At 37.3% G+C, this 12,100-nt stretch overlaps 1 pseudogene; it reads left to right on the top strand.

The window, feature by feature from the left end:
- Positions 1–758: 758 nt before the first annotated feature.
- The window catches only part of LOC126506101 (60S ribosomal protein L29-like), a 37,282-nt pseudogene continuing 25,940 nt past the window's right edge, over positions 759–12,100 (top strand).

The raw sequence follows: 12,100 nt of genomic DNA, 5'->3' as shown, positions 1-12,100 counted from the left end.
AGACATGGCACGTTCCTCTTAAACACTGAATACATGCTAGTAATTGTAATAGATATAACAAACGTAATCGGAATCACTTAGTTCAGGCAATTTTCTTGAAGAAAGGCAAACAACTGACCAACTTCAGGGTATTGTCCCTACATTTGGTGTCCTAATATAGACAAAATTATAGTGCTATATGTGAAGATATAAAAAGCTAAACCACCAGTGACTCAGCAAATATCAAGTGCCCATATGTTCAAAGATTTGTGGATAATGGCTCAGTGAGTAAGATGGACTATATCCCATTAAAATCTTAAAACCAAGTAGAAAGGAGTAAATGCTATATTTTACAATGCTACAAAGATATCATATTCTATATGAGTTATTATCATTCTATTCTCTTTGAGTTAATATCAGATTGACTGGATTGACGTTTGACAGGATGCACAGTGAGAACTTGGAAAAATGAGGGATTATGTTCAGGGTCAGAAAAGGCACTCATAAAGAAGGGGTTGCATTTTTGATACAGATTAAAAGAGAATTTATGTACAAACATGTCAACTGAGTAGGGATGAACTAAACAATAAAGCAACCTAAACAAGCAGCAAGTTACAGAGATGAGAACTCAGCAAATAACAGATCCACTCTAGAAAAACGACGGACACTCTTCATTTAGAACAATGTTAGGATTCATTTGAGAGTAAGGAAAGTCACATTAATCTTTTATATTAGGCCAAGCCAGTCTCTCTGATTCAGTTCTAGAATGTCTCAGCAACATGGAGGTAAGTTGTGTCACCAACAATTGTCAAAGGTTTATGGACAACTTTGGCATGGTTGAACTCTGTAATCTATATCTATATCTCTATATAAAATCTTTTAGAATATATATATATACACACACACACACACACACAAACTTTTAGAGCACATTTTATGTTTAACAGGTTTAGTAAGAAGAATTTGAATAACTTCTTGAAAACCATACAGGACATGCAGGCAGAAACAATAGAGTGGGTACATGCTAAGTTTTCTTGAGATGATCAGATCCCTTGCTAAAACAAGAACAGTGATGATGATATAAAAATCTGAAAAAAAAGAGCCTGTTAAAATTCATAGACTCTGAAGAACGGAAAGATAAAACCTGCACCTAGCACGGTGTTACACATCTCTCAGATCATCACATATGCCCGAAACTGGAGTACTGTGAATTCTAGAACACCAGCCTGGGCTGCATAATGAGACATCATTGTCATGAAAGAAATGGAAGAATGTTTAGATAATATAAAGCAAAAGCAAAAAAAAAAAAAGTAGAGAGAAATGCAGGTGGTGGCACAAGGGAGCTTTCCTTCCTATTTTGGGGGATATAGAACAGGGAGAGAAAAGGATGATGATGAAGAAGAGCAACAGCAACAACAAAAACCAGGTCTTTAAAAATGAACATGTAGAGAGGGCTGAAAGAAAGGAGATCTAAAATGCCACATATAAATCACTGCTTCCCTTTGTTACAAGCAAGCCATGCATGAGGCAAAGGATGGCTGTTTCTCTTTGCTGCAGCTTGGAAGGCATTAAGCAGAATCATCAACATTCTCATGTCTCATATTATTCTCATTATTTGTCATACATGTGTATTTTAAATTAGATTCATTTTGAAAGTGACCCAGTTCTCTAGGGGAATTTTCCCTCCGATTTTCTACGGGACATTGGGTACAAATGAGGAATTAGCTTCAGCGGAAGGAGTGGGTATAGTTGCCATCAAAACCATTTGTTCAGGAAAACAAACACAAACACAAGAACAAAGAAAGAAACTGCTTTTGAACTATACATTTTGCATGATGGGACTGTCAATAGGAGGAAGCAGGTGTGTTCTCCTTACACAGTCTGTCAAGGTCATGTTGTTGGAAAAACAAAATTATATTTCAGAACCCTGACCTGGCCCATTCCTCAGTCTCAAGGCTCCCGTGCCCCACCCACCCACCAACCCCCTGCAGAAGGTAATTCTGAAAGGCTGTTTTAGGAGCTAAAGCTAAGGCTTCTAAACCAAGCACAGAGGATTTCTCCAGGCCTGACTGCGAATGCTTAATTTCCAGACACATCTGTTTCTCTTTAGGAGTTAACTCTTAAAAGTAAACTTTGAAAAGATGAAAGGGGAACATGAAACATTTTCATTTTCTTAAAGAGTCTAGTTTCTTTACTCTCAGGAGACATTTGCACCTGGGAGCATCAGCTTGACTACAATTGAAAGCTTCTTGTTTCTTTAAAATAAAAGAGAGAGAGAACAAGGCACTTTGTAAAGCTGATACATAACTCTAGCAAATTTTCTTTTCATTTGCACCAATTGCTTGACCGACAGTGTCTGAGGTCTCCCCCCTTTGGACCCTCCCTAAGTGCCATTCATCTCCCTCCCCCTTTCTATGTCTATCGTGTTTGCCACTATACTTCCCAGCACTTGGATTTTCTCACTTAAGACAGAACAAGAGGAATAAATTTCAGACATAATTGTGTAACAAAGGACACTTTCTCTAAGTGAAGTCTCTAAAGGCAACCCCTTGTTTTCCAGTTTCACCTGCTTAACCATGTGACTGAAAACTATTGGAATCCATTGATCTTTCTTATAATTAGTGGACTAAAATCAAACAACTTGCTCAATCATAATACATTTGATTTATAATTTATTGTCCTAATCTTGGATGCTTTGAATCATTTTACAAATTCTTTGTGTTGTAGAATTTAAGTTACACAAGTGAAACAGCTGCCTTCTTCACCAGATCATTTGTGCCAGCTTGTACAACACCATCAGAGTTGGACCTGAGCACTTTTGACATTACCCCGGGAAGGAGGGGAGGGGATCTCTTCTGAGATCCCAGCTTTTTGTTCTAACAATTTGTATGCAATGATGTTCTAATTGGGTAGTCTGAGGTCTAAGGAGATGCTAGGGAATATAGGACCAGGGTGGGGATAATATAAGAGGAGGATCATATGTATGGCTGTGGGGAAGCAGTCATTCATGCTTAATAAAGTCTTTACAGTGCAGTTGCTTTGGGGTCACTCAAATATCTGCCAGTAACACTTTTCCCAAGCTCGATAAGAAAGTGTTATAAATTTGTTGGTTCCTCAGGGTAAACTTCTGCTGGATTCATACTTTGATCTGTTGTTAGTTTTGCTAGTACCTTGTGAGGAGGGGTGGACCTTGATTATAGTTCCTCGGGGAAGGAATTTATTTTAGTACTTAGAAAAAAACCAGCATGCATTATGTTCACATCCATCATCCTACATATAGCTACTCATGAATGCATGAAAGGATTGTTGTTTTCTAATCTCTTACCAAGTATTATTTCTATGCGACAGACTAGCAATCAGAGGTATTTTGCTCTTTAGACTTCTTTACATATCTGGAAACATTATTATCTGTTGGTGTTTCTCATCACTAATATTATTGCAGCTTTCCCTCTGTTCATAATTTTTCTGGAAGTCTGGTGTGGTCCTGTGTAAATAAGACTCCAGAACTGGTAGAAACCATGCAATATCAATGTCCAGGTGAAGAGGGCTTGCTGGCTGGGCAGTCAGCTAGTGCCTCTGGTGGATGGATCTGATACGTGCACATATTCAAAGACAATGAAGACTGTATAAGGGAAATACAAATGGGTAAAGCTAGACTGAGACATCTTTCATTGTACTGGAATGAATGTATTGAGATGAAATCCTGTTTTGACACATAACAATAGGAAAAAAAAAAAAAGGATTACACAAGACTGCAGCCCGGGAGCACCTTGGGAGAGCAATACTATAGTAACAGTAATTCCATCTAGTGGTTCATATGCTGGCTTTAAAAAAGCAATGGCCAGTAAAGGGAATCTAGGGTCCTTGAGAATATATAGCTGTAGAAGATAGGATAGGCACAAAGAACAGTGTTACACCACCAAATGAGAACTTATTCTAAGAATAATGAGTGCATAAATAAACAGATGTAGAAAGAAGCTAAATTTTGGCTGTTATTTAAATATGGGATACTTTGAATAAGTAGTAATTATCACCAGCACAACCAATAATAGCCATGGAATGCAATCAACTAAGTAAATTGTTCTGAACTATAGGAATTATAGGTAAGCAAATTAATTTGGAGAATATTCTATTTTAGGGTGAATACCAATTCATATAGGTAGAAAGAACTGACAATAACTTTTGAAACTCAGTGAAAAACAGAGGTAGGAGAAAGGGGTTTTACAGACTTTCAAAGCTTCTACTTCTCCCAGCAATGTTATACTTTATAGAGGGCACAGAATTACAAGAGTAAAGGCTGCCAGATATAGTGACATTTCATTTGTGTTTTAATAAATAAAGCTTTCTTGAGAATCAAAAAAGTAAAACATTCACACAGGCCAGCTTTACATACTAGGCAGCAATATTATACACCTTTAAATCTGGTAGCCACAATGACACACAACTTTAATCCCAGTAGCCACGCTAGTTTACCAGGTGGTTGTAGTGCACACCCTTAGTCTGAGAACTAGAGAAGATAATAAAACAGGAGGAGACAGTTCTTACTCTTAGTCTCATTCTGAGGTTTCCTGGAGGCAGGATCACCATTTTCAGACTGAGGCAGAGGTAGGAGACAGTGGTTGGCTGCTTTGCTTTTCTGATCTTCAGGTTACACCCAAATATTTGTCTCTGAGCTTTTATCAATCATACTTCAGCCAGATACCATCTCAATCAACTGATCAAAGTCAGTATTATCATTTATAGAGCAAATTCAATATCTCTAAATCTCCCAATATGATTTGATGAAAATAATCTTATTAATTCTATGCCATTCATTACAAAATGCCTAACTGGGGTCATATGATACTGGAATCATTGGAGGAATTCAAATTTCAGGCATTCTTTAAAGCAAGGACTTTGTTATCTTCATGAATATCTCAATCAAAACAGTCAGTTAAAGTAAGGACTATTTCAAATTGAAAGAGATTATAGAAGCATGTCTAATGATCAGAGCTATGTTTAGTACCTGACTCAAATTATAATGGGCACTTCTAAGTAAACTGTTAAAATATGAATAAATATTTTTATGGAATATTTTTGTATGTTTCTAGAATTTTTATTTTGAAACTTTGATGTATTTACTGCAAAATTATGTCATTAAATGATAATCCAATATATTACTAATTTTTAATAAATAAAGACCAGAATTATATGGTATTGTATTATCATTTAATACATGCCATTAATGCATATCATTCTGGCCTTTATTTATTAAAAATTAGTAATAAATGGTAATCAACCAAGGCCACCATACTGTCTAATGTTGCATTAATTCTGCAAAGAGAGGGACCCTGTATACAATGTACACTTCTTCCAAGTGAGTGAGTGAGTGAGTATCTGTTAATCTGAGATAAGACTGTCTCAGTAATAGATGGTATTACAATGGATAGAGTCTGTAGTTCAATTGATCCTTGGTGGTTTAGGAACAAACACTAACCTCTGTTCCACAGACATCTTCATGCTAAAATACAACATTGCATTTTGTAGTATATTACTAGGAAAAATAGAGACCTTACAGAGAGGTAGACCTCAGAGATGCCTATGTCTGGGCAAGACACCTTCATTTCCAAACCTTGTGAGATGGATCGATGAGAACACCAAACCTTCATGGCTCTGGAAGACAAATTTGACCTGAGTCAAAAGTAGAAAGTCAACCAAATTACTCTCTAGTTTTAAGTGCATGGAATACACAGAGGATGATCTGACTTTCTGTCTTCTTGCCGCCTTTAGTAGAGCAATCAAAGTAAAAGGGGAAAGGGCTACTACACTAAGTATTTGCTATCTGCTTATCATTTATTAAGCATTTATTGAAAGCTTCCTGTAGCCTAAATATTAGTCCTAAGGGATATATCAATAAACAAAATTTAAAACAACAAACTAGATAACCTCAATCTGGAAAGAGCAAATAAATCACAGAGGTCTTGATTCCAAAGCTTTAGAATATGAGTATCTGCTTTCTTTTTCTTTCTTGAGACAGTGTCTTACTTTGTTACACAGGCTATTGTAAAACTCTTTATTTTTTTTTTTTTAGTCTCATCAAATGTTGAAGATTACAGTTATGATCTACTATGTCTTGTCAAAATGTTCTTTGAACAAGCACTTTTGGGCATTGAGTACCACTGCCTTCTCCAAGAGTCATTGGCAAATATTCCTTGTCATTCTGTAAAGATATTTGGTATTATCTCATTCATTCCTACAATAGACCCCCAATACTATGTAATCCAAGACTTAGAGAGATTATTTATGTCCCCTTCTTGGTTCCACAACTGCTAGAAGAAGGAAGATTTTGAATGTTAAACTGCTTCTGTCCTGCTGTAGTAGTAGGAGCAGCGGGGCTGCGTCCCGCCACCTGGCTAGCTTTACACCCGGAATAATTACACGAAACTGTATTCTTTTAAACACTGCCTGGCCCATTAGTTCCAGCCTCTTATTGGCTAGCTCTTACATACTGATCTAACCCATTTCTGCGAGTTTTGCATAAATAAAATCCCGAGTGTCCTCTCTATGTGGACCTCACCATTCCAGTCTATGGCTGTGCTTTGTTTGCCAGTAACAAGAAGCCTGAGCACAAAAGAACTGCATCTAGGAACCTACTTGGCACGAATGAAGCTTTAGCATTGACATTTCTTCCATTTGTTCCACCCAGAAGAGAGGTAAGCCTTCCATGTCTTGTGATAGTAACAAGTATTTTCCCACCACTAATTGAAGTAATAATGATTGACGTATACTTATCTTGATTGTCCAGACTATTTGGATCATAGACTGAGAAGACATTTCCATGAAACTATTAAGAACCAGAGGTGTGGTTTCTGGTGCATTTGGCTAGGACGGTGGCTATCAGTTAAGAATCTCTATATAAGCGACTCAGGTACACAATAAGGGGCCATTCCTGTTTCAAGGATTCTGGCATCAAGGAAGACCTGTGTCTCAGTCTGTGAGTCTTTGTGTGTTTCAATCTCCAGCCCCTTGCCGGGTTCACGAACTGTATGGCAGCACAGAGAGCTCAGACGAGCGTGGTGCGCTACAGAGATGGTGAGTTTGAGCTCCAATTCAGTATAAAAGAATTAATTCCTATACCTCATAGTAGCTTTAGCTGCAAAGGTTGAATGACTGCTGGGATGACACTCAGAAATGGATAGTCTTTCACAAATAATTCAGATTCAGCTACTTGGCAGCAAATGAAGAGGTTTTTATCCACCTTAGTTTATAAAAACCCATGTTTTGCTAGGGATTGGTTTTACATAGTGAATATCTCTGTATTATCAATGTTCCGATATCTGATGGCTTACACCTTCCTTTTTCAAGAGTTTCAGGAAAAGATGTTTTAAGATCTTCACACGAGGTACTATTAGGTGTCACATTTAGGGACTGACTGCTGAACTAATGACAGGTCTCCTTGAAAGCATTTGTCAATTGCATCATGACCATGCTGTTTGGGAGGTGGAAAGAATTGCTGAAAATGCTGAGGACAGCTAGAGAAAAACAATGTAATAAGACAATGCTCAGATTTCGAAAGGCAGTGGCCCCTCCCTCCCTCATTCCTAGGGAAATAACTCCCATTTCACTCTGGAAAATGAAGCCATTAACACCAATTTCCAAGCTAAAAGTTTAGGGAGATCTGAGCCCCAGGACCCCCATCGCCACTTTCGAAGCTAATGCTCCTTTCTTTTTTTACTCTCAGATACCAGTTATTTCCCAGGGAACATGAAACATCTACCCTGTCATTTGTAATAATTTAGCATTACCTAAAATATTTGAAAAGAACTTTATGACCATTTTAGCTCATTACTTCTCAATAGCCCTGGGGTAAATCAGCCTTGAAGTCATCAGGTAGATATTATTAGAGCTATTAATACCAATAATAGCAGTAAGTTTAATGCTATTGTCATTTTGGAAAATGGTCTGCACCCCGAGGAACTGAAAATAATGTCAGTCAGTCCATAGATCTAAAAAAAAAATAAGAAAAAAAAAAGATTACTGACTTCCGAGTCTTGATGTCATAAGAAACTGGGGGAATTTTCATTAAGATGTTCAAACTCCCAATGTAAGGATCCATATCAAGTTCTCTAATTGCCTTATTCCAAAATATACCACAGTTTAAAAAAAAACCTGTAAATATTTTATGATAGCCTCATGATACAAGGTCACTGCTTAGTGTATGTACCTACCAATGCCAATTTTCTTACTATAAAAATCCAGTGTCAAAGGATTAGCTCTGGAAATATATATATATATATATATATATATATATATATATATACAGACACACACATACAGGTAGCATCATAACGACTGAAACGGTAATATTTAGGGTATTTAGGGGCTGGAGAGATGGCTCAGAGGTTAAGAGCACTGGCTGCTCTTCCAGAGGTCCTGAGTTCAATTCCCAGCAACCACATGGTGGCTCACAAACATATGTACTGAGATCTGGCGCCCTGCTCTGGCGTGCGGGCATACACCGAGGCAGAATGTTGTATACATAATAAATAAATCTAAAAAAATGGTAATATTTAGAAATATATATGCATATATGCATGCAGTAATGCTTAGTAAAAAGAAACCATGGATTTGAAGGAGAATGGGAGAAGGGCTTGGAGGGTGAAAAATGTAAGGAAGAAATGCTGTAATTAAATTACAATATAAAATTCTTAAAGAAGAAAAATTATTTACAGCCACGCAAACATAAGTGATAAGTGACATCATTCAGACTGCACTTAAAGCACTGCCTCTGGTGGTGGTAGGTCAACCTCTGCAAAGCAGTCTTTTCCTATTAGGTTAGCCATTGTTTCCCTCATCCACTCTCTTCTGTCTCTTGAACTCTAAAAATTATCCTTGTGTTATGGCTTTTAAACATGCTTCTCTCTCTCTCTCTCTTTTTTTTGACTTTCTTCACCAGGTTGTTGTGACTCATTCACTCATCTTGAGCAAAACTGAACTCCAGCATCACTTTCTCAGAGTAGCTTTCGCTGACTCCAGCAGCCTGCAGAGCCTCCATCACAAGTGTGGGACTGTTTTATTCCTCCTTCACAGTTATTGCTACTATGTGAAAAGATCTTTCCAGTTTCATTGTACTCACTTGCCCTGCAAAACTGCCTCTGAGCACAGCAAGAGCAGGGAGTTGCTCTCCTTTGTTTATCGAGTGAAGGAGCCATTATAGCAAAAGTGAGGCACTTCATCATTGAAATAGTTGCTGCTGATAAGATCCAGGAGATGGACTCACATCATCGTTAGTTCCACACATACATTTTACAAATTATTCCTCATAGCAACCATGCGGGATTGGTTCTATCACTATCCCCATTCTGTTGAGGAGAAAATTGATATGAAGTGAGATTATGTCCTGCCTAGGGTTCTGCAGTTGTTGAAAAATCCAGATAGTCTCTGTAGTGGTTTCAATGAAAATTTTCTTACATAGTCTTGGATATTTGAATATTACATGGTTGCTAGTAGGTGCTGCTGTTTGGGGAGGTTAAGTAGATGTAATTGCCTTGCTGGAAGAAGTGCATCACTGGTATGAGTATTGAGATTAAAATTTTTGCACTATTTCCAGTTTGTTCTCACTGTTTCCTGCTTGTGATTCAAGATATGAGTTCTCATCATTCAGTTCCCGCTGCCATGCCTGCCTCCTGATGCCAAGCCTTACCTTCAGAATGGATATGTAATCCCTTGAAATCATAAACTAAAATGAACCCTGTGTTAAACAAATTTCCTTGGGCACGTTTTATCATAGCCACAAAAAAATGTGTAATGAATCAAATAGCTAAATAAAATATAAATACCTACAGATGCAAGTTTATATATGATATCTTTGTATAGTTAATACACATGCATTGCATTTCCATTGCTTAAAACTGTATCTGCCTGAGACCTACCTTTTCTCAGGCCCTCTCATTACAGCAATGCATGTTTCAATGAGCATGTGGGAGGAACTAAAGAAAACAGACCTATTAAGAAAGTAATATTAGCCGCAGAGCTGTGAACATTTATTATAGTTGAAAAGATATCCACATGCTCCCAAGAGTCACTTATGAAGTACAAACTAATGGCCCCAAGCAAATGTGAATTCATCGAAGACAGTTTATCTCTTCAAAGGAAAGAAACTTCCAAGTATAGAAAGCTTAATAACTTAAAACTGTTCAAATGCAGTTTCAGAACATTATTTGTGAACCTTAACTCTAAGCATTTAACAGAAAATATTTGTCATCCAGCCAATTCTGATTTCCAAAACCTAACAGAGAAAGAAAAGAATAAGAAAAAAAAAGCAACCATTTGGTTGGGAGAATTTTTTTTTCCTAATAACTGGCTCATATGTAAATAATTTACAGATTTCTGAATAATTTTGGCTATTATATCTGAATGTGTGATGAGAAAAAATGTTAATTTAAGACTTGGTCTCATGCAGTTCTAACTTGTTAATACAAAATCGAAAACATCATGAATTATTTGCATTTAACTCTAATGTGAGCTTTAGTTATTTACTATTCATTTAGTTATTTACTTAGGTACTTGGGCATGGCACAGTGTGAAATACATTTGTTTAGGATTTAGTTGTATGAACCATTAATATGCCATCATATAATATCCCCATTTCTCTTTTCTAGAATGTATTCATGCCAGTTCAAATGAATAGAAATATAATGCTCTGTGGGATTTGTTTGAGACAATGAAGATAATAACACTGTAATTCTTTTATTTGTGAGCAGTAATCAGTTAGAGACAGCTTTGGGTCAAGGGTGTGTCTACCTCTCCTCTCTATGCTGGGACCTCACCATCTGCAGACCTCTGCCTGTCCTGTGGATATTGACATAATCTCTGTGAGTCAAAGTGTATGATGGTTCTGCTATGTTGAGATGGCTTTGTTTCGTTGGTGTCATCTCCTGCTCTCATGGTCTCTTTTTTCCTCCGGCTCTTACACTCTTCCTGCCTCCTCTTCTGCAGGATTGCATGATACCTGATTTGAGGGATTTATTGGAGACATTCCATTTACCACGGAGTATTCCAAGGCCTCTCACACTCTGCATATTCTCCAGCTGTGGGTCTCAGTAATTGTTTCCATCTACTTCAGGAGGAAGCTTCTTTCGTGATAGCAAAAACACTGATCTCTTAGTGTAATGCAGTGGTTCTCAACCTGTGGGTTGGGGCTCTTTGGTGTTGAATGATCCTTTCAAAAGGCTCACCTAAGATAATCAGGAAACACAGATATTTACATTTATGATTCGTAACAGTAGGGAAATTACAGATATGAAGTAGAAATTAAAATAATTTTTATGGTTGGGGACCACCACAAATTGAAGGGCTATATTAAGGGGTCACATGGTATAAAAGCCACTGGTATAAAAAAAAGTCATTTGGAGTCATTTTTTTTTTTTACTATTTTTTTTTTTAGCAAACCAGTAGTATTTATTTTTCCCCTAGGTCCTTTGGCTTTTCAATCTTAAATTCTTGACCACTGCAACAGTGTCAGGGATAGGTTCCATAACATGGAGTCAGCCTTAAATCTAATTGGATGTTGGTTGGTTACAGAAGCTTTGTGCCACTGCTACACTGTGCATCTTACAGGCAAGTCCCCCTTACAGATTGAAGGGTTTGTTGCTGGGTTGGTAGTTATCCTTTTCTTCTGGTAGGGTACAAAATATCTTTCAGCTCAATGAACACTAGTCAGTAGGGCTAGTGGCCCTAAGTAGATACCAACTCGACTTTTCCATGTTTCACTGCATTGTATAAGTATTGTCTTCAGCAACAGATCCTTACCCTTATTTGTAGATAACAATCAACCCTCACCCCATGGGAATATTTTAGATTGTTTGAGTCTCCCATTGGATCCCTTTTGTCAAAATTTCATTAGATGTAGCCCATTCCCAGAATTAGAGGATTCATTTAGTGATGAGTCATATCCTGTTAGGGTTACTTCTCCACTGTTTTTTGGGGAATCCATTTAAACCACCTGCATAAGTGTTCATATTTTAACCAACTTCTATTGACATTTTTTATTAAGACTACCAGAGATGCAAAGATGTTTTAATCTATGTCTCTTTGCATCTCTCTCTCTCTCTCTCTCTCTCTCTCTCTCTCTCTCTCTCTC

This window comes from Alexandromys fortis, unplaced genomic scaffold (assembly GCF_014885135.2).
Source record: "Alexandromys fortis isolate MF-2015 unplaced genomic scaffold, M_Fortis_MF-2015_v1.1 scaffold_48, whole genome shotgun sequence".
Lineage (NCBI taxonomy): Eukaryota > Metazoa > Chordata > Mammalia > Rodentia > Cricetidae > Alexandromys > Alexandromys fortis.
Note: the sequence above shows the minus strand (reverse complement) of the source record. Positions and strands in the feature narration are given on the sequence as shown.